Here is a 26590-nt window from a genome sequence, read left to right on the forward strand (position 1 = left end):
TGCCTGTAATCTTAGCTACTCAGGAGGCTGATGTAGGAGAATCACTTGAACCCGGGAGGTGGAGGTTGCAGTGAGCCGAGATCGCACCATTGCACTGCAGCCTGGGCGACAGAGCGAGACTCCGTCTCAAAAACAAAGATAATCCACTCAAAGGGATTACAACAGCCACCGTCCCTTCCTCTGTGGATACCATTACTACCCCCATTTTGACAAACAGGGAAACTGAGACAGGGAAGATAAGTAATTTGCCCAGATTAAGTGGAATGGCACTCTAAATGTCGGAGACTCTTTCATGCCTTTGCAGCTCTGCACAAGAAGTTCTTCAGCTTAGTGTCGTTTCCCATGCTGTTCCCATGGGGCTGTTTCCACTCAGCTTCCAACACCAGCTTAACTGCTCCTTGACTCTCAAGCCTTCCTTGGCCTCACAGAGATATCAGCCTCACTCCATGGTGCCTATTCTTCCCCTCATCAAACTATGTGACATTTATCTGTTTGCGGATCTGTCCTAACCAGATTGAGAGCTCCTGGATCACAGCTAGGAAATGCTCAGTCATGTTTGAATGCAAGAATGAAGCTAGCTCCTGACACCATCCCTCCTCGCTGTCCACTGCCTTCAATTGCTAGAGTCACTCCCTCCCACCCACCTACCCATCACCTTCAGTTGCCAGAATCTCCTTGACGGCACCATCATTGCAAATGTTCATTTTGCCTGTTGGATACACTGAATGACAGGGAATTTACTACCGCTCCAGACCACACACAACTGTGCGAGCAGCTCTGCCTCTTAGAAATATCTTAAAGTTAAGGAAAATCAACTTCCTTGTAAAAATAAATCCCGTGTTGCAGCTGGGCACGGTGGCTCACACCTGTAATCCTAGCACTTTGGGAGGCCGAGGCGGACAGATCACTCGAGGTTAGAAGTTCAAGATCAGCCTGGCCAACATGGTGAAACCCCATCTTCCCTAAAAATACAAAAATTAGCTGGGTGTGGTGGTGGGTGCCTGTAATCCCAGCTACTTGGGAGGCTGAGGCAGAAGGATTGCTTGAACCCGGGAGGCAGAGGTTGCAGTGAGCTGAGATTGTGCCACTGCAATCCAGCCTGGGCAACAGAGCAAGACTATCTCAAAAATAAAATAAAAAATGAATAACTATAAAGCCAGTGTTTTAAGCTCTACTCACTGGAGCCACATAGACTCAGATGGAGAACCTCTAACACTTGTTGAGTACATGCTGTTTGTCAGCCTCAAAGTGAAGAGTATCACGTGCATCAACACATGTCATCCTCACAGAGACCCTGTGCAGACGCCGCTACCTATGACCCCGCTTACTGGCTGCAGCCATCTTCTCCCCAACCCAAAATACTGTGCTTCATTGCCTGAATATTTTAGCTCCAACACTGTTTCTATCATACCTCCTCGTGATATGAATACCCATCTATAGGATGTTCTAGTCCTCTGGCCTCACAGTCCTTTGATCTCCTCTACCCCAGTGATTGTGACCACGGCCACTCACTCCCAGAGTTGTATCTCTGATCTTGTTATTTCCCAAAAATACCTTTCATAATCCTGAGTTCAGGCATCCCATCTCCAACTACCACTCCTGTCCATGCAGCTTATTCCAATTAGTACCCCAACTCCAACAAGCTTCTGTGGTTAATCCTTCCATCTGTCACTGTCCCTCACTTTCCCCATATTCTTCCTTCCCTTCCTACACAGCTTAAATTCCATGGTCAAAATCATTATAATGAGTCCCTTGCCCTCTTTGATCACACATGACTGGCTAAAACCCAATCCCAGTTAAATCCAACCCTCTGTTTTGCTCCACACGGGCAAACATGCCACTGAGCACGGCTAGAGAAAATTGCACAACAATGCCTACTGATTTCGCTTCAAGTTTATGATCACTAACTGCCGGGAGGTCCTTAATGCGTCTCAGAAATCACATGCTACTTTTCCAGACAATTCATCTGGCACTCACCCACTACCTGACTTCCTCCTTTCAATCTCACTCTCCTGTGATGAATTTGCTACTTGTTCATGGAGAAAACAAAAGCTGCCAGATTAGAACTTCCTCAAACCCCCTAACAGAGCCCCCTTTATCTGCATTTATGCATTTATGTCCATATGCCTCGTCCCTATCGATGAACTGGCTATGTCCGACACTTACAATAACCAACACTTGTCCACTAGATCCTACACATTATTGTTTACTTAAGAAAGTTGTTCTAGAAAACCTCCCCCCTTTTTTTTATTGATAAGTATCCCTCTGTCAAAGATTAGTCCCATCAACATATAGACACACTGCTGCTCTTAAAAAGCAAAATCAAAACACCTCTCATGCGTCAAGCAGCCACCACCTGATCCTGATCAGCCCTTTAGCATCATTAACAGTGAGACGTCTAGACAGTGTGTGCCTTTTGATGTGACGTGATATGAAGCACCTATGAAAAATTCTTTTTTTTTTTTTTTTAAGAGACAAGGTCTTGCTTTGTCACCCAGGCTGGAGTACACTGGCTCAATCTCCATTCACCGCAATCTCTGCCTCCCAGGTTCAAGCTACTCTCCTGCCTCAGCCTCCCGAGTAGCTGGGATCACAGGCACGCACCACCATGCCCTGCTAACCACCTATGAAAAATTCTTGCCCAAAATGTTTAATCTGTATATTATCAAGCCTTCATATACAATTCCAGTTTTTAGGAAATACAGAAGAAAGAAGAACAAGTTAAATAACACCATAGGCAAATTATCAGACAAATCCAGAAGGTAAGACTTCCTATGGGACAACTGAACTGGTTTCATCAACAGGTAAATGGGATAAAAAACAAATGACGGCTGACTCTTTTCGGACTCAGCCTGCCTGCACCCAGGTGAAATAAACAGCCATGTTGCTCACACAAAGCCTGTTTGGTGGTCTCTTCACACGGACGCGCGTGACATTTTGGTGCCGTGACTCGGATCGGGGGACCTCCCTTGGGAGATCAATCCCCTGTCCTCCTGCTCTTTGCATGTGAAGTAGTAAGAGATGAAATCTACTTTAAAAATCTACTTTAAAATACTCCAGCCAAAAAATAGATTCAGCAAATATGAAAAAAAACGCAATGTCATTTTTTGGATGTATTCAAATTAAGCTACATAACAAGACTGATTTTCAAACTCCTTTCTTCTTAGACAATGATATAGTCTGGGAGTGGGGAGACTTAAACAGCTCGAAGAAAAAAGTCACGATAGACAATTCTTTCTATTCTACTCAAGGAATTAACTAAAAGATACACGACTTTACAGAAGTCACATATTGAGTCATTCATTGCAGAGTTCTAAATAAACTCCCTTTTGCTGCCCTGACCCTAAATCTCTTGACCTCATTTCTCTTCTTTAAAATGCCTTATTTCTCTTTCCTTTACAGTAAAACTCCCTGAAAGACTTGTCTTTCTAGGAGACTAGGCTTGTTTGCAATAGCCATCTTCCCACTCTCACTTGAACCCACTCCAATCAGGCCTCCCCTATCTCCATGAACCTGATCTTGTCAGTCACAAGGACCTCCACGATCTCCACAGTGCTAACCAAATGGTCAATGCTCAGTCTTCATCTTATTTAGCTCATCAGCAGTCCGTCACTCCTCTTCCTTAATGCATATTCTTCACCTAGCTTCCAAAACCTGCACTTCTCCTGGTTTTCCTCCGCCTTACCAGTAATGCCTTACTGGTCTCGTTGCTGGCTCCTCCTCTTCTGCCCCACCTTATGCATAGAAATGCCCTAGGTCTGCCCTTTTCCTACCTGCACTCACTCTCTACTACTTGTGAGCATCTTGTGGTCAGCTCTACAGCTATCCAGCCTCCTGCAGTTTGCACTCAATACCTGTTTGTTGAAGTGCGCTGAGTCCGGAAAGTAGGTTCTGTCAGTGAGCTTCTACAGAAAGGAAGCCTTTGAACTTTTTTTTTTTTTTTTTTGAGAAAAGAAGGGGGAGGCAAGAAGGGGGGCTGGAATAAAACACTGCACTCCCTTCACTATTTACCCTCTTATCTATTATCTGTAGAGAGGAGGCAACATTGCAGAACACAATGATTCTCAGACTTAGAGCACATCCAAATCATTAAAATCACTTGTTAAAATGCAGGCTCCTGAATTCTGTCTCAATCATTCTGATCCAAGTAGTCTGGGAGGTTGGGGGAATATTGGGGGGAAGTTGGAAATCTGCATTTAATAAGCACCCCAGGTAATTAATTCTCAGGCAAGTGGTGAGAAACAGGTAGCTGAGAACAGTGCTGCTGAAAGCGAGAGCTGCAGAGAAGTGCTAGGCTGAGAAGGCTTTTGAAGATGCAAGATGAGTTAAGTACAGAAATGGAGTGTAAGTGACTTTTACAGTAATTTTAAAGTAATTTTATGCCTGTTATCAATACTTTTTTTAAAAATGGGGCTTGTATTTCAAATGTCCTTTTTCTCATTTCATGATTCTGGAATTCATTCTTATTTATTTATTTATTTATTTATTTTGAGACAGAGTCTCACTCTGTCGCCCAGGCTGGGGTACAGTGGTGCGATCTCGGCTCACTGTAATCTCCACTTCCCGGGTTCACGCCATTCTTCTGCCTCAGCCTCCCGAGTAGCTGGGACTACAGGCGCCCACCACCACGCCTGGCTAATTTTGTTTTTGTGTTTTTAGTAGAGACGGGGTTTCACCGTGTTAGCCAGGATGGTCTCGATCTCCTGACCTCGTGATCTACCTGCCTAGGCCTCCCAAAGTGCTGGGATTACAGGCGTGAGCCACCACGCCCGGCTCCATTTTTATCATATTTCACAAAACTACTGACGTGAGAGGAATTGGGAAAAAAATTTGGTTCTTCACCACCAATAGTTTGAGAAGCCTTGGCTTTGGAGAAACAGTTCACTCAAGCTCTAGTCTCAAAAACCTAGATTGAAATCCTGGCTTTTGCACTGTGAGTTATCTTAGGCCAGTTAGTCAATTTCTGTGAACCTTGTGTCTTCATCTGAAGGATAACAATACTTAAAAGGTTGCCTCGGCAGGGCTGTGCTGACAATTTAATGATAGCTTTTTATCACTTTATTTTAGCTAATAATGAATGAGCTTTTACTATGTGCTAAGTAATTTACAGGCAGTAAAGGTCCTGTAATTTGGTGAAGCTCATTTAACTCCTGCAGCAAGAACAGTGCCCAAGGCAAGGACTGCTATCACCATGCGCTTCACAGAGTCCCCAGAGGAGCCTGCCCAGGCTGTCTGGCTCCAACACCCCAGCTCCTACCCAGAGCTCTATCAAGTGGGAACCAACATGGATCAAAACATTAACCATTTGTCATAACATTTCTGACAAGTCACTATTTTGCTCAAAAGCGCAGCAAAGGTCAGAAGCGCGATATGCAACAAGAAACCGACTTGTAGCTGGTGAATCTGAGAAGAGAGTGAAAGAAAGGAAGCCATGAGGGGCGCACAGTGCCTGAGAGGCTGTGACTGTTTGCAAGTATTTACCTGAGGACAGGCCCACCTGCAAGGCTCATGGTGGGGATGGGGAGATCCTGCCCAGAGCAAAGACCTGAAGATAAAGGGCTTTCAACTCCTGTCAAGGGTCAGAGATTCCCAGCCAGGCAGCACTGATAATGAAGTCCTCAGAACATTTCCCTGAGTACATTTCCCCAGAGGTTTTCTAAGAGCCTGGAGATCAGAACTTTGTTGGGGGGGTGTTGTGTCCCCACCATGAGGTCAGGCTGCGGTCCCTGACCAGAGCCAACCACTCAGAACTGATTAGGTGAGCTCCGAACTCCAGACTGACGCAGCCATGGCAAAGGGAAATCATGAGCCATTTGCTACTGTCTTCAACCTTGCACCCCACACACAGACAGACAGACAGACAGACGTGTATTCGTAGAAATATTTGCCTTCCTATTTGACAGGTACCTGGCAAAAAGTAGGCCTTTCGTGCCCCATGAATTCCCTTTCTGTATAATGCCCACTCCCCACTACATGCCCCAGCCCCAGTAGGCATCTCCCACATGCTTACCACGCAACCTGCACTCCGCTTGGTAAATCAGCGTTAAGCAGAGGAGAGCGCAGGAAGGGCCTATACAGAGGGTTGAAAAAACACTTCACCCCTCCCCAGCAACACAGCCACCCACTCTTTCCTCCACACCCCTACACTACACCACACCCCCGTGCTACAGAGAGGCAGAGAGAAAAAAAGTGGGCCTGTCACCTCCTCAGAAAGAGGAACTGTCTCACCTCCTAATCTTTACTACACTGCTTTGTTTTTTCCTGGAGTAATTTAAAGCAAATGCCAGACTTTGTATCAGTTTCCTGCCACCAGCTCTTCCCAACTGCAGATCCAACAAAAAATTAAGCCTTAATGTCCTAAGACCTCCATTGTATGCAATGCATTGACTAACTCCCATGGCATCCAGAATTACCTACGTACCACCCCTGGGAGAATTGAGAATGTAGACCCTGAGATTCTCTTCACTATGAAACACACACAGACACACACACACAGATACATAAACACACACACGCACCAGGTTCTGCCAGAGAATATATGAATATAAATAATAATTCAATATGACCACAATGCCATTATCACCTAATATCCAATCCACTTTTAAATTTTTACCAGTTCTCTCAATACTGTCTTTTACATTAACCTGCTCAAAAGAGGATCCAAACAAGGACAGGGCATTTTGTTTGGATGATGTGCCGTTTTCAATTCTCTCTTATCTTAGAAAAGTTCCTCACTCCCTTACTTCTTCTTTTCCATGGCAAATATTTATTGAGAAAATGAAGTCATTTCTCCTGTGGAGTGGCTTATGTTCTGAGCCCGGCTCACGGCTTCCTCAGGGTGTTGTTTAATGTTCTCCTCTCTGCTCTGTGTTTCCTTAAACTGAGTGTTAGATTCCAAGGCTTGTTGAGATTTGGTGGTTTCAAATTCAATGGCTCTCCCAGGTTTTTTTTTTTAATATATATACACATATACTCTCTCTATATATATATACACACACACACGTATGTATGTATAGATATGTGTGTATATACAGAGTATATGTGTGTATATATGTATATATGTAAAACATATGTATATATGTAAAACATATATGTATATGTGTGTATATATAGAGAGAGAGTGTGTGTGTGTGTATATATATATAAAACATATAGGCTGGGTGTGGTGGTTCATGCCTGTAATCCCAGCACTTTGGGAGGCTGAGGCGGGCAGATCATGAGGTCAGGAGATCGAGACCATCCTAGTTGACACAGTTAAACCCCGTCTCTATTAAAAATACAAAAAATTAGCTGGGTATGGCGGCGTGCGCCCATAGTCCCAGCTACTCAGGAGGCTGAGGCAGGAGAATCACTTGAACCCAGGAGGCAGAGGTTGCAGTGAGCTGAGATCACACCGCTGTACTCCAGCCCAAGCGACAGAGCAAGATTCTGTCTCAAAAAAACAAACAAGCAAAACATGTGTATACATCTATATCTATATATATATATATCCAAAAGGATCTAAGTCCTGGTAGTCTAAGGGAGTTGGAGGTGAGGAAATGAACAGGGAAGATTGAGTTCCTCTACTTTGCGGGGGCCCCAGGGCCTGTGAGAAAACTTACACCAATACTCATACGATAGGTTCATTCGTTCAGCAAATGCTGATCGCCTACTGCGAACCAGACTGTCACACAGCAGTAGAGAAACCAGCTAGAAATCCCTAACGCCTCCAGCACTCACCTTACAGTGAGGATAAATAAAGAGTCAAACAACGTAAATCCCTGGTGCTTTGCAAGGAGATAACTGATATGCAGACAATTAGAGTAGGGAAGAGAGATAGGGAAAGCTTGGGGTGGGTGAGGTGGAGATTTAAATCAGATGATCAGAGGAAGCCTCACTGAGAAGAAGACATTTGACAAGGGTTGGAAGGAGGTATAAACCAAAAATAAAATCCTAAGCCCCTCACCAACCAACTGAATGGATTCCTATTTGGCCACGGGCACCCCGGAGAAACCGGAAAAACTGAATTCCCAGCCATGACCAAAAGGAGGTTACACCCTCATCATACCCCTCCCTTTTGGGGTTTAGGCACAAGTGACCAGCATTAAGGTAAAACAGAGATTATAAGACTGACAAAACAGACGCTTTGTGGCAATAAGATACCAAACTATACACAATACCTAAGGCCATGAAAGGCAAAGATTAAGTCATACCCTACAAACAATACAGTCTCATTAAATGGGTTTTTAAATGAACCCAGTAAAATGTAGCTTACTTTCCAACCTGACTCTGGTATCACATGACAGCAGACTCTGAAGGAAATTAAAATACTTTACCCCAAAATACATTTCTTTAACATATTTGGAAAAGGCTGCCAGACGGCCCTTCGGACTGCAAAGCCATCTTTGGTGGGGGAAACAGGCATCTCCAGAGAATCGTTATTAATGCCTCTTCCCTTGCTAGGCTTTTCCCAGATCTAGGAGAGATTAACTGAGAGTCAGACACTTAAAGGTCTGAGAAGAGACAATCACTATCTATTCACCCTGAGGGCTGCTATCTATGAGGCTCCAACCCCTCAACCAAGGACCTTGGCCCCCACAACCTCCTTATCTTACTCAGGCATTCCTTCCTACTGACTTCAAGTCACTAGACAATAACTTAACTCTCTCAGCTACTGTTAGCTAAGGAATCCCTAAAACACACTTAAGACTTGTAAGGCCCCTCAGCCCTCTCCTAACCCTCAACCCCCCAAGTCCCTGTGCAGGGAAAACTCTCTCTAGCCATCTTTCCTCTGCTCTCACACCACAATCAACACAGAAGTCGACTTATGTGACCATATGTGTGGGGGGCCCCCCAGCACCAAGCAGCGACACCAGCTTGGTGTCCGCTAATTCAATTCCGACACTACCTGGAAATAGTGTCAGATCCCACAGACTGAGGGCTTAGTGTCCAAGGCATCCCCCCCTCCACCAGTCACAAGTCCACGCCTCCAGAACTTCTGACCAACCAGCTTCCATTGGGGTTCCCCTCTCAGTGGCTTCAATTAATTTGCTGGAGAGGCTCACAGAACTCAGGGAAACACCTACTTACATTTACTGGTTTATTATAAAGGATGCTGCAGAGGATATAGATGCAGAGATGTGTAGAGCAAGGTGTGGGAGAAGGGATGCAGAGCTTCTATGCCCTTCCTGGTTGTGCGACCCTCCAGGAACCTCCTCCTGTTAAGCTATCAGAAAGCTCACTGAACCCTGTCCTCTTGGGTTTTTATAGAAGCTTCTTGACGTCAGCATTCCTTCCCCCAGGGGAGGGCATAGGGTAGGAACCTCTCATGGGAAGGTCTTTTTTTTTTTTTTTTTTTGAGACAGAGTCTCGTTCTGCTGCCCAAGTTTCAGTGCAGTGGCACCATCTCGATTCACTGCAACCTCTGCCTCCTGGGTTCAAGCAATTCTTCCTGCCTCAGCCTCCCCAGTAGCTGGGATTACAGGCGTGCGCCATCACACCCGGCTAATTTTTCTATTTTTAGTAGAGATGGGGTTTCACCATGTTGGTCAGGCTGCTCTCGAACTCCTGACTTCAGGTGATCCACTCACGTCAGCCTCCCAAAGTGCTGGGATTACAGGCGTGAGCCACCATGCCTGGCCTCATGGGAGGGTCGTAAGGCCCACAGTCAGGCCAAAAAACATTAGAATCCTGCCTTGGGGCAGGTGAAAGGACGGCAGGAGAGAGATTGTTTCTTAAGGCCTGCCCCTGAAGTCTAAAAAGCCCAACATTCTAGCAAGACTGTAGTAAGGGCTATGGGGGTATGTGCCAGGAACCATGTATGAAAACCAATACATAGGCAGGGCACGGTGGCTCATGCCCGTAATCCCAGCACTCTGGGAGGCCTGAGGCCAACATGCTGAAACCCCATCTCTACTAAAAATACAAAAATTAGCTGGGTGTGGTGGCATGCACCTGTAATCCAGCTACTCAGAAGGCTGAGGCAGGAGAATCACTTGAACCTGGAGGCGGAGGCTGCAGTGAGCAGAGATCACGCCATTGCACTCCAGCCTGGGTGACAGAGCGAGACTCCATCTCAAAAAAAAAAAAAAAAAAAAAAGAAACATATATCCTAACACCACACCCCCTCCCCCACTTTGAGATGTCTCACATTTTTTGGGCAGAACTACCAGTTACCTTCCATGTAATGATTTCCATCTTTGCCTGTAATGCCTGTCTCCCTAAAATGTATAAAACCACACTGGGGCCCGACTGCCTCAGGACCACTTACTCAAGCCTTCTTGGGTTTGTGGTTTTTCTCGGCTACAGTACCTCATATTGCCTCAGGATAAACTTCTTTAAAATATTTTACAGAATTTGGTTTTTCTCTTCACAGAGATGAGGGAGGCAACCATGCAGATTTCTGAGAAAAGAGGGTTGCAGGTAGAGGGAACAGCAAAATACCTATAGAGGGGCAGCCAGATGACGTGGCGCCTTACAGAGGTGTAGGGATTTGGGCTTTCATCTGATTAAGACATTGCTGATATATGTTTGAAAGGCATCACCGGGGCCGGGCGCGGTGGCTCAAGCCTGTAATCCCAGCACTTTGGGAGGCCGAGACGGGCGGATCACGAGGTCAGGAGATCGAGACCATCCTGGCTAACACGGTGAAACCCTGTCTCTATTAAAAAATACAAAAAACTAGCCGGGCAAGGTGGCGGGCGCTGTAGTCCCAGCTACTCGGGAGGCTGAGGCAGAAGAATGGCGTGAACCCGGGAGGTGGAGGTCAGAGTGAGCTGAGATCCGGCCACTGCACTCCAGCCTGGACGACAGCGGGAGACTCCTTGTCAAAAAAAAAAAAAAAAGAAAGGCATCACCAGATGCTGCCCTCAGAATCAACTGTGATAAGCAGCAGGTCCCAAAAGTCAAAAAGAAGACCTTTGCAACTATCCAGGTGAGAATGGCCCAGGGCCCCATGGCCTGAGCTCTTACTGGGTGCTAACATCTTATAGATGTTACCAAATTTAATCCTTACCACCACCCTGTGGGGTGGAGTATTAACAATCCTTTTGTAAATAAAGAAATTGAAACTCAGAGAGTTTAAGTCATTTGCTCAAAATGTCACTGTAAATGGTCAAACGAGGATGTGGCCAGATTATTATTATTATTATTATTTTTTTTTTTTTTTTGAAACAGAGTCTCGCTCTGTTGCCAGGCTGGAGTGCAGTAGCGTGATCTCGGCTCACGGCAACCTCCACCACCTGGGTTCAAGCAATTCTCTGCCTCAGCCTTCCGAGTAGCTGGGATTACAGGTGCCCACCACCATGCCCGGCTAATTTTTGTATTTTTAGTAGAGACGGGGTTTCACAATCTTGGCCAGGCTGGTCTTGAATTCCTGACCTTGTGATCCACCTGCCTCAGCCTCTCAAAGTGCTGGGATTACAGGCATGAGCCACCACACCTGGCTGACCAGATTATTCTGACAAACTGGTCATGCTCTTCATCCTATGTCCCTCTACTCAGGCCCTTCCAAGGGCCACTGCGAGCCTCTCTGCTTTATCACTTCAACTACAGTTGCTAATCACTGTATTGACCTTCTGGTGACACCTATTTACTCTGCCCTGATCTTCATCTCCTTAATCTTCAGTGAGCAAACCTCACCCTCATCTGGACCTTAGAACCCAAACTTTCTGTTCTTAGACTTAGAGTGCTTGACACCCTGTTGTCCCCAGAGGGTACCTGCACTAGCCACAGTGCCTCCGAGAGGGGCTCCATGTGTCCTGGCCACCAGAAACCCTCTCCCATGAAGGACTCCCATTTCTCTAAGAGCTTGGATTCTTAATGTGTGCCACCTGAGCTGCCACTTAATGCTCTGACCCCTCTTTCTCTTTCCTCACATCAGGGATAGCTGGCTGCCCCACCCAAAGTTTGCTCCTTCTGCCATATAGAGTTAGTGCTGTAAATTACTGCCCAGAGAGGGATTGCATTTTACACACACACAAACACACGCAGCATATAGATGGGATCATTTTACTAGTTATTGGTAAAGAAACCTGAGTACAAATAACATGTATCACTTCTGGGCCACGATGGTTAAGACGTGAGTTTATTTGCTCTAGCAGCTAACATTACCCTACAGAGCTACTCAGTAGCGACTTCCTGAATATTTATTTCTATGGTCTAAAACCATCATTAGCATATTCAGCTATAGATTTTTCATATCTCCTCATCCCAACATTTCACAATCCCAGTGAAATAACAGAAGCACACCCTAATTTAAGCAAAGCCCAGAGCTCCTAAATTCTTCCACATCAAATCATATCCTCTTGTACTTTGTTTCCCCTGACATGATTCCAAGAATTTGAAAGATGTTGTCAACTAACTTTAATTTAAAATTTGAGTTCTTATTTGTTATCAAATGAACAAAGATACTGTTGCCAATCAGAGGTTCTGAACAGCATGAGATTGCCACAACTACCACAATCGGTTGATGAAAGTTTAGCATAAAACAAAGAAACTTGATTTTCTTGGCTGTGCAGGTTTGCTGTGGTGAACATGCTTCTCCCATCCAGCTTTTCGAGATATTCAGTGTCTGGTGGATCTCTGGAGACCCTGGACAAGGGACTCTGGTTTGTGGAGCTTACTCCAATACAATTATAACTTTGTGATTACAGCCATAGACACAATTCTTGCTTAGCATACCCCCTGTGATGGCTAATGAGTGTCAACTTGATTGGACTGAAGGATGCAAAGTATTGATCCTGGGTGTGTCTGTGAGGGTGTCGCCAAAGCAGATTAACATTTGAGTCAGTGGGCTGGGAAAGGCAGATCTACCCTTAATCTGGGTGGGCACCATCTAATCTGCTGCCAGCTTGGCCAGAATAAAAAGCAGACAGAAGAACGTGAAAAGACTAGACTTGCTTAGCCTCCCAGCCTACATCTTTCTCCCGTCCTGGATGCTTCCCGCCCTCAAATATCAGACTCCAAGTTCTTCAGCTGTGGGACTCGGACTGGCTTCTCTGCTCCTCAGCCTGCAGACGGACTGTGTGGGACCGCACCTAGTGATCGCATGAGTCAATACTCCTTAATAAACTCCCCTTTATCAATACATCTATCCTATTAGTTTTGTCCCTCAAGAGAACCCTGGCTAATTCACCTCCCCAAAAATCAGGTTCTACTGGTTGGCTAGACACAAAAGACTGCTTAGAAAAACTACCCCAACAGCCCCCAACTAGGCAAAATTAAGGCATTCTATGTTTCTCCAGAAGAATCTGGTTTCACATGTTTAGAAATCAGGAGAAAAACAATGTAAAACTACAATTTTCCTGGACTACCAGATCAAACAGATACCAGCCTGCCTCTCCATCTCAGCACTCACCAGGCAAAGGCAGAGCAGCAGTTACGTCAGAAACCTGCCTCCCCCAGGACACAGCAGCAGAGCTGTCAAAGATGGGCAAGGAATCAGGCTGCCCGGAATTCTCACATGCTAAATTGCAAAGGAGAACCAAATGGCAACAAACCAGGAAAGATTTCTACTGAAATACCAAAGATAAGAATTTTCTCTGAAATCCTACCAACGTGGATCTGATGACGTTTTCAAACTCCGCTTTAACTGTCTCTTTAGTGAGGACAATGTCTAATAATGTCTTCTTAATCATGTCCTCCCGGAATTCCAGGGCTGGGGATCGTGCCAGGCGGCCGTTCTTCCCATCCATGTCCATCGTAGTTTTTGTGTTATTAATCTGGGCAGGAGGAAGTCTGAGCCAGTGTTCCTTGACGTTTTCTAATTGCCAGAGTCACTGAAGTGCAACTACCTCTCCTTAAAGTCACCAAGGCAACAACTGTTTACCTCTCTCGTCTTAACAAACTGACGTCTTTGCTAGGATCTGTCCAAGGCCAAATGGGCCCCCTACAAAGAGAAAGGGGAAGGGAACATAGAGGAGAAAAAGGTTGTTCAAGTCTGTCCTGAGAGCTTCAAGGCCCTTGGTGTAACCCTCCCCTGCCCTCCCACCCCTAATCTCATAGCCATGGAAGTGAGTGGTATAGGTGAAGGGAACCACTTAGAACATTGTAGTTCTATCTTGCCTGGGCATCAATATCACCTAGGAAGCATTTTAAAAATATAGATGCCTAATATTATCCTCAGTAGCTTCTGATTTAATGGATCTGGACCAATAAACATCAAAATAGTTAGGAAGAATGTTAAAGTTCACAGAGGGTGACCTTGGGCAGAATGGGAGAGAGGCCAGGCCTTTCCTGGGAAGGGACGGGGAACACCAGTTCAGCCTAGGGTAGACATAGTTAATGAGTCAATGCATGGCTCAAGCATTTAAAGTCCCCAGTTAACCCAGACTCCTCCACAACCTAGGAAGTCTGCTGCCCAATAACAGCCCAGAGTTACTGAGGAAGGGGCAAGGCCACAGCTTCAGTCGAGGGCCCCAGGAATTTCAGGCTACACTGTCATCAACTCTGTTCTCCTGGACTCAAAGGGGATCGCCTCCTCTGAAGAATACACATTGATTAGCAGGCCAAGGTGAGTTAGTACTGCTGGAGAAAGAGCTAATCGCCCTTGCATCAAGGTGGGCCTTTCACTTCTCTCTCCTCCCCACGTGGTGATCTTGTCTTGTCTTTGGTCACTACATGAAGAGGCAGCAACATGGCTGCAGATCAGTCTCTTGGGCAAAGGGGCTGCTACCCTCTGAGCAATCCCAGGTGAAGGCCAGAACTCAACTTCTGCTCTTGGCCCATGTCATTGCCTCCTGGGAGGCAGGGGCTGGTTCTCCAGGGGTTTTCACATTTGCTTCCCTCCTTACCAGACATGAAGGACATTTTATATCTGCACTTTCTGGGTGCTTACTGGAGCACGCTCACCCATGTTTGGACATTTTTCTTTGGGAGACAGATCCACAGAAGTCATCACTCAATGGTTCATCTCAACCCCAAACTGCCTCCCCGCATTACCGTTTCCCTTCACTTTAGGTCCCCAAAGGCAGCCCCAGCTCCAGCCCATGTCCCTGGAGGAAGCTTCTCAGACTCTCCAGTGAGGAGTTCGCCACACTGTCGACTTCTACTCACACTCCTGACAGGCGCACACCTCTCCTGCACTCCCGCCCGCTTCTCCAGGTGCTGCGTGTGGGACTCTTATTCTTCCAGTCAGGAAAATAAGACTATATCCCTTCTCTGTCTCCTTTTTAGCACTGCCAAGCACAGGATAGGCAAGTGGCGCTTGATGAGTAGAATGTCTGGCTGGCATCCACGGCGGGGGCTTGTGGTGTGTGTTGGGGCGGAAGATGGTTAGTTTGTAAACAAGAAAATGGTTTTAGACAGGAACTGAAATCATCAACAAGCATGAAGCTGGGGTCTGTGGCTCTGTACAGAAAGAAAGGAAGGGGAAAAAGTGACTATGACTGCCTCCTGGGGCGTTCCCACGTGCCAGGCACTTTGCCAGCCCAGGACATCCGACAGCTCATTCAGTCTCACCACAGCCCTCCAAGGTCAGCACCGTGTTGCCCTTTCCATCTCACAGATAAGAAACCTGAATCTCAAAGAAGTTAAAGGACTTCTGCTAGTAAATGGCAGGGCCAAGATTTAAACCCAGAACTGTCTGAATCCAAGACTATTCTTTTTTTTTTTTTTTTTTCTGAGACAAACTGTCACTGTGTCACCCAGGCTGGAATGCAGTGGCTCAATCACAGCTCACTGCAGCCTCGACCTCCCAGGCTCCATCAATCCTCCCACCTCAGCCTCCCAAGTAGCTGGGACTCCAGGCACGCACCACGACACCCAGCTAATTTTTGTAAATTTTTGAAGAAACGGGGTTTCATCACATTGCCCAGGCTGGTCTTGAACCCCTGGGTTCAAGCAGTCCGCCCACCTCCGCCTCCCAAAGTACTGGGATTACAGGCATGAGCTGCTGCACCCAGGAAAGACAGCACTCTTAATGCCTGTACTAAGATGATCATCTTGTTTGACCTGTGACTCTTTCAGCCACAGCCATGCCCACCTAACCCTGAAAGCAAAGGATTTCAGTGAATGAGAAAGGTCCCAAACCCAGAGCACACTTAGGATGCTGGACGCTTAGCATTTTATCTCATTGAATCCTCCAGCAGCCCTGGATCATTGTTAATATTACAATTGACCCTTGGCATTTACAGAATCAACATTTGGGATTTTCACTTTTGAGAATAACTCCAAAGGTCCTAGACATGAAACAGCCTAAGTCTGCTAAGGAGTAATTATGAAGTGTGTGCAGTAAGAAGCTCACAGGGGCCAGTCCTTTCGTATGTACGAGAGCTCACACTCAGGCTGGAACCTAGTGTGCGGGGGATGCTGTACCCTCCACGTATTAGGAAGTGACAGAAATAACTGTTGGCTTGTGAAGTATGGCTCCCAGAGAAACAAAATTGCTAGCCCATGTTAGGGAGGGTTTACACTCAGGGATGAATTTCCTTTAACAGATTTTGAAATCCCTGGTGCCTTTTATTTGTGGAATCAATAAGGAACAGAGATCACTTAGATTTTCAACTTTGCTTGATTGCATCTACAGTATAAGGCGGAATTATGTGCTCTGGTGGCATGTGTGTGATTTTGTCTTTTGTCAAGCGAGAACAAAATGCCTCCTCTTAGACTACTGTACGCAATAAGTGAGATCCTGGCAACAATGACCATAAGGATGTTGACTTGAGAATTGGCAAAGATCTCAGGAAAAATCACTGGTGAACATCAACATTCTGACACACTGTGTCAACATTTTATAGATGAAGGAACCGCAGCTGGAAGAGGCCAGATGACTTGCTCAGGAATGTATTGCTATCATACCAGTGCACTACCCTCCCCACAACCTGAAAGCAAGTCCTCAAAAAAAAGTCCCAACTCCTGCATGCTGACCAAGCACAGAATGTGACTTAGGAGGATGGAGACGTAAGAAGGAGGCCCACAGAAGGAAGAGAGCTGCCCTTGGGCTTCCCGCCCTCCCTGCACCTCACCCCAGTGCTGACCTGGGAAAGGCAGAGCTGTGAACTTGCCTGTTTTGACCACATCCATCCAGGTCAATCAATTCAGTCAAGAGGCTGATAGCTGTGATAACTGAGCTCAAAACGGTGGGCCCAGAAAAAACTAAAGGGGACCAAGGACCAAGACTGAGAAGGCGAAAGACCCTAAGACAAGGCTCAGTTTGGAGGAATGGTGCTAAATTTCATTTGCACCAAGCCTTCGAGTCAGACAAATCTAGACTCGGATCCCAGCTTTATTATTAATCAGCATGCAATTTTAGGCAAATTACATGATAGTTGGGGTCTCAGTTTCCTCATCTCTAAAATGTGTGCAAAACCACCTGCTTCACAGGACTGCGGTGAGGGTTAGAAGTAAGGATTGTGCAGTGCCTGGTACATGCCAGGTGCTTAATAAATGGGAATCTGGTAAACCTGTACCTGCCGGGAAGCAGGGGAAGAGGAACAGAAGGCTGGAGCCTGGCTTGACTGCTCTTGAGTGTGGAAAGTCTTCATTTCCAAGGATGAGATGAAATTTTTGGGAGTGTCATGAATCAGTATTTATCTTTGGCTAAGCACGAGACCTTGATGTTCATCTCAACAAAACCAGTATTTGTGACCGGGCGCGGTGGCTCATGCCTGTCATCCCAGCACATTGGGAGGCCAAGGTGGACGGATCACCTGAGGTCGGGAGTTCAAGACCAGCCTGGCCAATATGGTGAAACCGTGTCTCTACTAAAAATACAAAAATTAGTCAGGCGTGGGGCACACGTCTGTAATCCCAGCTACTCAGGAGGCTGAGGCACGAGAATCGCTTGAACCCAGGAGGTGGAAGTCACAGTGAGCCGAGATTGCATCACTGCACTTCAGCCTGGGTGACAGAGGGAGACCCTGTCTCAAAAACAAAAACAAAACGAAACAATAGTTGCCACTTTGAGTGTTAGCTATTTCAAACACTGCTCCACAGCAAAGAGAATAGGAACGTGGGACTCTCGTGGGAGGCAGGGTCAAGGGGGTGTCACTGTGAAGACTGAGCTAATAGAAAAAGCCTGAAACTGGGGTACAAATGTGAGGTCCTCTAACTCTCCAACCAAATCACAGTGTGTCCTCAGAAAAGTCACTCATCCTCTCTGAGTCTCTGTTTCCTCATGTGAAAAAAAAGGACTTAATAGTCCCTATTTCACAGTTAAGGGAAAGCACAGGGGAAGTAATAGACGGGAGAAGCCTTTAAACTGTTCAGAGGAAATGTTTGTTATTTTAAGTCTCTCCAGACAGTGCTGTTATTTCGTCACTTCTGTAGAGCCACAGGAAATAAAGCTTACAGATTAAGTACGCTCCCATTTTGAAGAGGACGAAGAACAGTGTTCGAGAAGCACTTGAGACGCTAAACGTCTCCTCCATTATGAATTGAAGTCATCGTGACTGGTACAGAATCATTTTGTGTGATCATCAAGATGAAAACACAACATTGTTAAATTCTCCCTGAGCCCTTCCACCTCACCCCTGCCAGCCCTCTGCAGCCCCTGCCTGGTAAATATTTGCTTTCATTTCCACAGAGCAGGTGCTCATGGCCTGAAATAGGAAACGCTGGTAGACCCGATGCCTCACAACGAAGCCTGCTGACTTCCCTGGATTTTCCCTCTGTTTGGAAAACAGGCCAAACTCACCGCACCTCCCACCCTCATGCTTAGACCTCTTGCACTGAATGTGCTCAGGGAAGAAAACAGGAAATCAGTCAGATGGTCCCAGAGAGAAACCACGGGCAGGCTGGCAGCCCTACGGCCTGGCACCCAGTCTTCATTTCAGAAGAAATGCCCCGTGCCCGATCGGCAGCACCCCTGCTCAGGGCTGAGAGTATGGTGGGGTTTGTTTTCTGGTCTCATCTGTGAGCCTGGGCCCAGGAGGACTATTTGCTTGGTGTTGAAATAACCTAAAACGTGTGGCCAGGAGAGGTGGCTCACGTCTGTAATCCCCGCACTTTGGGAGGCCGAGGCGGGCGGATCACGAGGTCAGTAGTCCAAGACCAGCCTGACCAACACTGAAACCCCGTCTGTACTAAAAATACAAAAATTAGCCAGGTGTGGTGGTGTGCACATGTAATCCCAGCTACTCAAGAGGCTGAGGCAGGAGAATTGCTTGAAGCTGGGAGGCGGAGTTTGCAGTGAACGAGATCGTGCCATTGCACTCCAGCCGAGGTGACAAAGCGGGACTCTGTCTCGAAAAAAAGAAAAGAAATAAAAAAATGCAGTCAATACAGACAAAGCACTCCGCTTCTCGCTCGGTCTGCGAGCAGTTTATTGAGAGCCACAGTTCCCGTTTCTGTTTTGGCTGCTCTCAACCTTCTGAAAGAGGTGGCAGGTGTGTAGCAAGAGTACGACTAACATAGAGGACCTGAGCCTGGGCAGACTGAGTGGGGAGGAAGATGTGAGGCCTGGGGAAAGGGCAATAAACTGAGGCAGAGACCATAGCTTGGCTAGGCTGCCCTGGAAAGATAGCGTTCCAGGTCTGAATCCTGCTCCGGAGAGTAAGATGAGACAATGTCAAACAAACCCTCCTGAAATTCGAACCAGTCCTCTGAATCAAACACTGCAAGGTGCATTTCCACTGAATCAAATAAATACCATGAGCAATTTGAATTAGTTACCTAAGACCCAATTCCCTAACATGACTTTCCTGGCCTGTGATAGCTGCCTTCATGCCCAGCAGGGAATGAAGACTGAGCCAGGAGGCTGGAAGAATAAAAGGTAAAGAAGCGATGACACAGATAGCAGCAGCAGTTCCTGCAAGGGGCCTTCCCTGCGTGAAGGAACCCAGCTCCGAGTTCCTTGCCGCCTCTGAAAAAGAGCAGGAGGTTGTTTCACATCCTGAGCCTCAGCTTCCCGAGGACAACAAAAGCTACCATTTTCAGATTGACCATTGCATCCCAAGCATTTTCTGTATTAATGTCTATTACTTCACAGTTCATGGGAGGCCAATATGACTGCCCTGATTTCTTCAGTAAAAAATCTGAGGGTCAGAAAAATAAAGGTACAAAATCATAACCAGTAAGTTGTAGAACCAGCATTTGAATCCGGGATCTGTCTGTGTTTGCCTCTCATCTTCAAAGTGAAGAATGAGGAAGATAAAATAAATCCTTTTTCGCCGGGCACAGGGACTCACACCTGTAACCCCAGCACTTTGGAAGGCCGAGGTGGGTGGATCACTTAAGGTTAGGAGTTCGAGACCAACCTGGCCAACATGGTGAAACCCTGTCCCTACTAAAAATGCAAAAATTAGCTGGACATGGTGGCATATGCCTGTAATCCCAGCTACTCAGGAGGCTGAGCCAAAAGAATCACTTGAACCTGGGAGGTGGAGCTTGCAGTGAGTCGAGATCACACCACTCACTCCCGCCTGGGTGACAAAGCGAGACTCCATCTCAAAAAATAAATAAATAAATACATACATACATACATACATACATACATACATACTTTCTTTTTCTACTCTTCTCTCTGCCTCCTCCCTAATCAGGTGGGAACCAATTCAGGGACAGGCTGGGGATTCAATGTCACTGGAAATAAAAGAAATTCACATTCAAATAATAACATACAGTTTCCCCCACCAAATTAATAGACTAAAAAATTACAATACAGCGGACAAAGTCACTTTTAAATAACTCATGGAAAAATAACATTGAATGTCTTCTCTGAAGGACAATTTGATTAAATATATCAAAGCATTAAAAACGATCATTCTCTTTTAACCCAGTAATTCCATCTCAAAAACAGGAAATATTCAGAGAAGCAAAGACTGCAGTTTTATGTCAGCCATGCATAGCCTGAAATAACCTCAATTCCCAACTAAAGAGGACAAGTTAAATATGTTATGAAATATCCACACAATGAGTTATGATTTATTTATTTTTTTTTTTTTTTTAAGACAAAGTCTCACTCTGTTGCCCAGGCTGGAGTGCAGTGGCGCGATCTCGGCTCACTGCAACCTCCGCTTCCCGGGTTCAAGCGATTCTCCTGCCTCAGCCTCCTGAGTAGCTGGGATTACAGGTGTCCACCACCACGCCTGGCTAATTGTTGTATTTTTAGTAGAGATGGGGTTTCAGCATCTTGGCCAGGTTGCTCTTGAACTCCTGACCTCGTGATGCACCCGCCTCAGCCCCCTAAAGTGCTGGGATTATAGTAACAGGCGTGAGCCACCGCATCCGGCCACAATGGGTTATGATTAAACAATTAAAATAACATTCATAAAAATTTCTTACAGTTTTTACTTTTAAAACATTTATTCACTTACTTATTTTGAGAGACCAGGTCTCACTCTGTCACCCAGGCTGGACTACAGTGGCACAGTGATAGCTCACTGCAACCTTGAGCTCCTGGGCTCAGGCCATCCTCCCTCCTCAGCCTCCCAAGCATTAGGACTACAGGCACACACCACCACACTCAGATGAAGTTTTAAAATAAAAAAAATTGCACTTACATAGAAAACTATAGAAAGTAGTAATAATGAACCACCATGTATCCATTATCTAGCATCAACAATTATCAATTCATGGTCAATACTGTTTTATTAATAGCCACCTATCCCTGAGTATTTTAAGTAAATCTCAGACATATCATTCCATCCATAAATACGTAATTATGTCCTTTTAAAAAAATATGACCATAGTACCATTATCAACTTAAATTTTTTTAAATTATTGACTTTTTAACAAAACAGGAAAATGCTCACAATATAGTGTGAATAAATAAAGATTATAAAACTATATATTATATAATCTTAGTTGAAAGAAAAAGGGAAGAAGAAAGGGGGGAGGTAAGGAAGGAAAGAAAAAAAGAAGGGAGGGAGGGTGGGCAATTCGACAAATAGTATCAAAGCATTAAAAATGTCCACTCTCTTTTAATTCAGTAATTCTATCTCCAAAAAAGAAATTATCAGAAAAGCTGCCAAAGACTGTAGTTTCACTTCAGTCCATGCATAACCTGAAACAACCTCAAATCCTAACAAAAAGGAATATTTAAATATGTTATGAAATGTCCACATGAAAGGAAGAGACAGAGAGAGAAACACCAAAAAAGAAAAAGAAATGCATATTCACAGAAAAAAAAGACTTGAAGGTAATAAATCTAAAATATTGCCAGTAGTTTGTAATTACCCATGTCATGAGATTTATGTTTGTGTGTGTGTATTTTTATCAAGGGGAATCTATTAGATATTTATTATTTCTCCTGCTCTTCTTTTGTTCCTCAAGTTTTAACTTTTCCTCTAGTACAGCTTCCCTTCAGGCTGAAAAACTTCCATTAGTATTTCTTTAAGAGCAGGTCTCCTGGAAATGAAGTCTCTTGGTTTTCCATCACCTGAAAATATCTTTATTTTGCTTTCACTCCCAAAGAATATTTTTTCTGGATATAAAATTTTCAGTGGATAGTTGTTTTTTTTTTTCTTCCAGCATTCTAAAGATGGAGTTTCACTGTCTTTGTCTTTGGCCACCATGGTTTTGGATGAGAAATCGACAGTCATTTGAGTTCCTTCCTTCCTTCCTTCCTTCCTTCCTTCTTTTTTTCTTTTCTCTTTTCTCTCTTTCTTGATTCCTTCCTTTCTTCTTTCTTTCCTTCCTTCCCTTTTCTTAAGTATAATGTGTCATATTTTCATGTTCTTAATGTTTTTTAATCCTTGATTTTCAGAAGTTTTCTTATGAGGTGGGTGAGGAGTTGTCATTAAATTTACCCTGTTTGAAATTACTGAGATTCTTCGATTTGTAAAAATATGTCTTTCTTTAAATTTGAAACTATTTCAGCCATTCTTTCTCCAAATATTTTTTTTCTGCACCAGTAGTTTTCTTTTTACCTTCTGAGATGGAATTCCAATACCAAGAATTTTCAGCCTTTTGACATTGTCCCACAGTACCATGAAATGCTTTTCATTTTTCTCCAGTTTTTTGTTTCATAATGTATATTTCATGTGTATAATTTGTATTGATCTCCTTCAAGTTTGCTGGCTTTTTTCTCTGTCATCTTTATTCTGCCACTGAGTCCATATCATCTTTTCAGTTCTAAAATTTCTATCTGATTATTCTGCAGTTTCTATTTCTCTGCTGAGAACTTCTATCTTTCCATCAATTTCAAGAGTGGAGAATGGTCATACTTACTTTAAGTTATTGTCTAATAATTTCGCGATCTAAGTCATTTCAGTGTTTGTGCCTATTGAATTGTCTTCTCCTTTGAGTACTGTTTAGATTTTCCGGGTTGTTTTGATATGGAGTAAATTTGAATTATATCCTGGATTTTTAAATATCATGTTGTGAGACTCTGGATCCTGTTAAAAATTATCTGAAAAATGTTGATTTTTTTGTTTGTTTGTTTGTTTCTTTTCAGGAAATTAACCCACTTAGGTTCGGACTGAAAGTACTGTCTCGCTTTTTATGAGTGACAGATCAGTTTTCAAAGCTTTTGCTATGCCATTTGAGTCAATCTGTCACATGCTCCATTCAAGAGTTTGTCTGGGACTTGGATGGTTGTTAATATCACAGTTAGATTCTTATAACCTCTTCTGTGCCTCTTGGGTCTGTTCCATGCATGCACACCTTGTAGTGTGCCCAGGACTTTTGTCAGTCTAATTTGTGGATCCCTTTTTCCAGCTCTCTCCTCTTAGGGATTTCCTCACACTCTCTGGCTTCCAGTGGCTTTTTCCTCACTGCTTCCTCTAGCTAGAAAGATGGAGTTATCTCGGACTCTTAGCTTTCCATACTGTTCTGCAAATCCATGTTCATTGTGAGTCATTGTTCAAGTTTTGAACCCAGTACTCTGCCTGCCTGCTATTACTGTTCAGAGTTCTCATGTAGTTTTTTGCATCCTCTCCAGTTTTTTGTTGTAAACATTGGTAGAGATTGTGGTTGGATTATTTCATCTTGGCTGTACTAGCAACTCATCCTTCTCAGCAATTTACTTCTCACCCATGTTTCAAAGCTCCACTAAAATACCACTTCCTTCTAAGAAGCCATCCTTTTTCTCCCAGCTAGAACACTTTCCTCCTCCTCTCATTAGCGAAGAAAGGGATTTGGCAATCTTGAGAATAAAACTTAAAGCCCAATTTTTTTCATGACTGTCTTTGTTCAAACATCTGAGTCTAAGGAGATGAGTGGAATGAAATAAAACTTAATCAAGAAGCACAATGGTGGTGAAGAGAGTAGACTTTGGGGCCAGATTGCCAAAATCCCAGGTCTGCTAATTGCTAGATGTGTGACCTTAGACAAGTCACTTCTTTTTACCTCAGTTTCCTCATCTATGAAATGAAACTAATAACAATAATAGTTACCACATAGAATTATTATGAAGATTAAGTGAGGTAACAGTTGTAAAGCACCTAGAAAAATGCCACATTGTAGGTGATTATTATGAATCTCTCACAGGTGGCCATAACTCTGCACATGAGAGAAGGCTATGCAGGGAAAAGGGGAAAGGAGCACACAGGGAAGTGGCTCAATTTCCACCTCTTCCTACGTCCTGAAAGCAACTGCAATTTTTGTTTTGATAAATACTTGAAAAAGCCCAATTTGTGTAGATCTGAGAAGTCATGTGGCAGAGTGGGGACATGAGGTAGGTTAGATCTGGCTTCCAGACTGGCTCTCCTTTGGGTATAGGTTTTATGCTCTAAATCATGACCACAGAGGTAGACTGCTCTGCCTACACAGAGCTGACAGAATGATCTCTGTAAGAGGCAAATGAAACAGGGTCATTTCTCAGTTTACCCTCCAATGGTTCCCTGAAACACAGATAAAATCTGAATTCCTTAGACTGTTCCAGAAGACATGTGACTTTTGCTGCTGCTGCTATCTGTTACCTCATTTCCTGCCCTCCCCAACAGCCCTCACATTCCAGCCATACCGAACTCAGGTTGGCTCATCCCACTTGCACCACTTCCCTCATCCTCAAGGTCAAATATCCCCCCACCATCTTGTCAAAGATGCAGATGTCTCCTCTTCCATGCAAATTACTGAAGGGCTTTCCCAGACTCCCCAGGACCCTGGTGGTCGGTCCTTCCCTCCTGTGTGCTCCTACAGCCCTCTGACCATATTCTAGTAGCACTTCCTGGTCAACAGTAAGCAATTATTTTATGGGTCCTTCTCTCCCTCAATACATCAGTGTTTTTTAAAATACGTATTATTTTACCTTCATGGGTTTCAAAAACAATTTAGGGCCCAAGGACCAGGTTTTGAAAGAGAGAATAAACTAGATTTTAAAATATCAGAATTCACTGCATGTAATGAGAGAAAGTAGAGCTTGATGAAACTTTTGTCTCAAATAGATCATTAGAAAGATGGATGACAGATAATGAACCCCCACAGACCCATGACCAGTTTCAGTATTATCAACTCACGGTCAATCCTGTTTTGTGTATACTCCACTCACGCCTAGATCCCTAGATTTTGAAACAAATCCTGAACTCATCATTTCATTCATAAATGTTTCAATATATAACCCTTAAAAAAAAAGACCTAAAACAAAACTGCAATACCAAAAAATGTACTTCTCCTTGGTGGTGGCAGTCAAAAAAGTTTCTAAGACTTAGAAGTTCCTAGGGAGAGATGCCGTCTCATTTATCTCTGCATTTTCATGCCCTGGCACTCAATAAGTGCTGAGTAAGGAAAGGAAGAAGACAAGAAACAGAAAGGATAGAAGATAGAAAGGTTGTAAAAGGCAGAGGAAAGAAAGATGATTTCTTCTCTTTTAGCTTTGAATCATCTTGAAAGTATTTTCAATGAATTTCTCTAAAGGAAAGAAACAAAATACTCACCAATTTAGCTTCCTCATCAATAATTAATTCCTGATTAAGGTTTCTGTATTTGTTGTTATCTCTCTGGGATGTCACATATGACTGTACAAGTTGTTCATTGCATAATGGCATCTGGTCCTGGCTGAAAGGGCACCCTTTCTTAATAGCACAAAAGTGCTATATAGGTTAACAGGACACTGTTCTTGCTCCCGACTCTAGTGTATTACATATTGTTACCTTGGTCCACTCTGCCGTCTTCTTCTCTTCCTCCTACACTGCCTATGGAGGCTACAGGCAGGAGATTCTTCCTGGGCACCTGGAAGTATGTTCTCAGTAATGCTTATAAAAGGCCATCTTTCTATAGAAAAACTTCGGTATCAGAAGTAGGACCTCTCTCCTGGGAAAAGTCCTGGGCTCTGGGGCTGGCTCTGCCACCTGCTAGTCACAGGACTTTTAGATAGTCTCCCTGTGTTAGTCTGTTCTTCCATTGCTATAAACACCTGAGACTGGGTAATTTATAGAGAAAGGAGATTTAATTGGCTCACAGCTCTGCAGGCTGTACAAGCATGGTACCAGCATCTGCTCACTTTCTGGGGAGGCCTCAGGGAGCTTTTAATTATGGTGGAAGGTGAAGCAGAAGCAGGCATGTCACATGGCGAAAGCAAAAGCAAGAGGCAGTGGCGGGGGAGGTGCCACACGCTTTTAAACAACCAGATCTCACGAGAACTCACTGATGTGAGGACAACTCCAAGCCATGAAAGATCCACCCCCATGACTCAAACACCTCCCAGCAGGCCCCACCTCCAACACTGGGGGTTACATTTCAACATGAGATTTGGTGGGGACATATATTCAAACCACATCAATCCCTGAGGCCA

The 26590-nt window shown here is 44.6% G+C and overlaps 1 protein-coding gene across 7 annotated transcripts in view; it reads right to left on the reverse strand.

Annotated features, from left to right (window-relative positions):
• Positions 1-26590, reverse strand: part of LOC105470895 (ST6 beta-galactoside alpha-2,6-sialyltransferase 1) — a 144630-nt gene that overhangs the window by 42342 nt on the left and 75698 nt on the right. Inside the window, exon 1 of one of the 7 annotated variants that reach the window (XM_071090678.1) lies at positions 20420-20444. The exons of 3 other annotated variants lie outside the window; for them this stretch is intronic. The gene's annotated coding sequence lies outside the window, so the exon portion shown is untranslated. Of the gene's footprint in view, positions 1-6010; positions 6108-9069; positions 9223-13532; positions 13868-20419; positions 20445-26590 lie in introns of those variants that run through there. 3 more of the 7 variants (XM_011723180.2, XM_011723181.3, XM_011723183.3) reach the window with 3 other exon arrangements.

This window comes from Macaca nemestrina, chromosome 2 (assembly GCF_043159975.1).
Source record: "Macaca nemestrina isolate mMacNem1 chromosome 2, mMacNem.hap1, whole genome shotgun sequence".
NCBI classification, from domain to species: Eukaryota; Metazoa; Chordata; class Mammalia; order Primates; family Cercopithecidae; genus Macaca; species Macaca nemestrina.